Here is a 3,911-nt window from a genome sequence, read left to right as displayed (position 1 = left end):
GAGAGTCGTGGTGGATGGGTCGGTTTCGACCTGGAAGGGTGTGGGAAGTGGGGTCCCGCAGGGTTCGGTCCTTGGACCGATACTCTTCAATGTCTTCATCAGTGACTTGGACGAGGGAGTGAAATGTACTCTGTCCAAGTTTGCAGATGACACAAAGCTATGGGGAGAAGTGGACATGCCGGAGGGCAGGGAACAGCTGCAAGCAGACCTGGACAGGTTGGACAAGTGGGCAGAAAACAACAGAATGCAGTCCAACAAGGAGAAATGCAAAGTGCTGCACCTAGGGAGGAAAAATGTCCAGCACACCTACAGCCTAGGGAATGACCTGCTGTGTGGCACGGAAGTGGAAAGGGATCTTGGAGTCCTAGTGGACTCCAAGATGAACATGAGTCGGCAGTGTGACGAAGCCATCAAAAAAGCCAATGGCACTTTATCGTGCATCAGCAGATGCATGACGAATAGGTCCAAGGAGGTGATACTTCCCCTCTATCGGGCGCTGGTCAGACCGCAGTTGGAGTACTGCGTGCAATTCTGGGCTCCGCACTTCAAGAGGGATGCGGATAACCTGGAGAGGGTCCAGAGAAGGGCCACTCGTATGGTTAAGGGCCTGCAGGCCAAGCCCTACGAGGAGAGACTAGAGAAACTGGATCTATTCAGCCTCCGCAAGATAAGGTTGAGAGGCGACCTTGTGGCTGCCTATAAGTTCATCACGGGGGCACAGAAGGGAATTGGTGAATATTTATTCACCAAGGCGCCCCCGGGGGTTACAAGAAATAATGGCCACAAGCTAGCAGAGAGCAGATTTAGACTGGACATTAGGAAGAACTTCTTCACAGTTAGAGTGGCCAGGGTCTGGAACGGGCTCCCAAGGGAGGTGGTGCTCTCCCCTACCCTGGGGGTCTTCAAGAGGAGGTTAGATGAGTATCTAGCTGGGGTCATCTAGACCCAGCGCTCTTTCCTGCTTATGCAGGGGGTTGGACTCAATGATCTATTGAGGTCCCTTCCGACCCTAGCATCTATGAATCTATGAATCCAGCCATAGGGTATAATGGGGAATCAATGAAATATCTATAACTTTGTTGTTTCTTGTCTGATTTGGATGAAACTTGCAGAAATGGTAGCCTCTGCTAAGAGCACGACACCTGACAAGTTTCAAGAAGATCAGTGCAGGGGTTTTGGAGGAACTATACCCCAAATTCTTGATAGCCAAACTCACGTCACTGTCGTGTGTCACACCACAGGGGAGTCAAAACTGCAGGCCTGCCAAGTTTCAAGGAGATAGGTGCAGGGGTTCAGGGGAACTGCACCTCAAGCTGCAGACAAGCAAAACTCGTGCCATGGGTGGCACTGTATGTGTTAAGGTGCAGCAGGGTAACAGCTGCAGGGATGGTGGCCCCTGCTGTGACGCCTGCCAGCAGTCAAGGAGGTCAGTGCAGGGGGAGTCTGGGGCCCTGCACCCCTAGCCGCTGACAGACAAAACTCGTGCGGAGACTGTGCCTGTCTTGGGGCAAGTGATTGTCTGTATTGATTCTTTCCTCTGCTTAGCCTGGTTTTGTAGGTGCTAATTGATGCTCGTTAAGTCGTTATGTAGTAGCTAGGTCCTGTATATGGAGCTTGTCCCTGAGTGAATCATGATTCATTGATTGGTAACTGGTAACACAGTAGCTTAGCAGCCAGGCCTGCAGTAGTGTCTCCCCTCCCTACCCCAAGACAGACACAGTCAGCCCCGCAAGCACCCATGGCACCAGTTTGCTTGTCTGCAGCTTGAGGTGCAGTTCCCCCCAAACCCCTGCACTGATAGTCTTGAAACTTGGCACGCTTTGTGGCCTCAGTAAGACCCACCACCCCTGCAGTTTTCACCCCACTATATTGTAACGCCTAGACATGAAATGAGTTTTGCTTTCAAGAATTTGGGGGAAAAATACCCCCAAACCCCTGCACCGATCTTCTTGAAACTTGGCAGACTTCTTCCTTTCTGTAGATTCTACTGCCCCTGTAAATTTTATCCAAATCAGTCAAAAAACTACAACATTATAGATATTTTATTGTTTCCCCATTATACCCTATGGCCGGATCTCCGAGGCGGCTCCTAAGCACTTCAGGAAGCCGAACAAGGCAGCGCTTCGACCCGGACGTGCTGCTTTGGACCCCGAAGCCTCCGAAGCTTCTCGGGATCTGAAGCTCTGTCCAAAGCCTCGCACAGCCCTATTAGCTGATACATTTTACCTAAATGAAAGCAGATTCTTGTGAAATATAGCCCAATATAATGGCAGCTGCTTGGTGTAAAAGACAATTCATGTTAGTATCCAAACTTGTTTTGCTATTGCTTATAAATATTTCCTAATTTAATCTTTTGTGTAATACATACAAACATAGTACCATGGTAATAGCATGATTAGTATGCTAACTAAGTAAATTATAGGGCTGATTGCAGATTGTGGTTTCTTTTAGTAACACCAATAACAACATTTAAGTATTATAAAAAAATTACACATCAAGAATTCTGAGACAACAGTGAGAAAGGGACTGTTATAACTGGAATTTAGTAGTTCTGGATCTTTTTTGTCTTGTCTCTTTCTAGTATAATTCCTTCAAATTTGTGTAAAAACTGACAAAATGCACAAGTTCTGTGAGTTGTTTTTGGAATGATTGTGAAACTAAGAATCACCATCCCTAAGAGGTGCTCGGAGCTCCACGTGGTCAGTTTAATCTATAAACCTGGTAGAACAGTAACTGGTGCTGTGAATTTACAAATTTTTCCTTTCTCATTAGAAAAGCTCAACACCTTGCTCCAGTGAAAGCAGAATCATCTCAAAATCTTTTTGGATATCTGTTTCTGTTAAACTCAGAGCGCTAACTGACTAAACACTTACAAATTAGGTAAAGTGACCCTTGAAAAAGTGCTCCTCAAGCAGAATAAAATACCATGTGTGAGAAAGTGTATTCAATCTAAGTTGCCCCACTGCAGATCCCCCTGGCCTTGACTAGTTGCCAGAACTATTGGTGGGGGAGAAGGGCACCCAGTCCCTTTGCTGAATGGATTATGTGAGTCTTGCACTCTTGGGTCATATCCATACATGCAAGCATGTGCGCTTGCAGCAGCTCAAATAGAAGCAGTGCAAATTTGAGCCATGGCTTTTTGCCTCGGCACACGTGCTCAGATATGCACTTTGGTGTGGAGCAAATTGTGCCACTTGGGGCAAAATAACCCTGCCTGGCTCATCCCGGATCTGCAGCCAGGGGGACCTGGAGCCCAGGGTCAGCACCTGTGCTGTCCCCAGCAGTATAAAAAGCTGCCCTGTCCTGGCCCCAGCAGTACAAAAACCTGCCCTGGCAAGCAGTTCAGAGCTACTTGCTCTTAGGAGCTTCTGGGGGAGGCACCTCTGGGAGGAAGTTGGCTATGCCCCTTCATATCCCAGGCTGCTGCTGCTGTGGCTGGTTACTGCAAGCTTGGTCTCAGGAGCTTCTGGGGTGAAGATGGCTAGGCCCTTTCCTGCCTCTGGCTACTATTAGCTGCTGGCTTGGTCTCAGAGCTTTTGAAATAAGCTGGCTGCACACCTTCCTGCCTTGGGCTGCTGCTGTTGCTGCTCCCCCCCAGGGGAGGGGGGGAATCCTCTGCTGCATGCTGCTACCCCCCACCCCTCAGGGAGGGGCCCACAGCACTGCACCCCAGCTTCTGCACCCCTGTTCTGGCCTGCTGCCCAACCCGCCGCCAAGCCATGGTCGGGGGACAGCCTGGGGCGGGAGCCTGCGCTTCCTGCAGGCCCCTCCCCCACCATCACTGCAGGAGCCTAAAGGAACCTTGCCTGCCCCAGTTGCCCTGGCAGGCCAACCCCCACCTTCACCTCTACTTCCACCAGAAGCACACCCTGAGTGGCTGAACTGGATGGCTCCTACCATCACTGCTGCTG

The sequence above is a fragment of the Alligator sinensis genome, unplaced genomic scaffold (genome assembly GCF_000455745.1).
Source record: "Alligator sinensis unplaced genomic scaffold, ASM45574v1 scaffold221_1, whole genome shotgun sequence".
NCBI lineage: Eukaryota > Metazoa > Chordata > Crocodylia > Alligatoridae > Alligator > Alligator sinensis.
Note: the sequence above shows the minus strand (reverse complement) of the source record.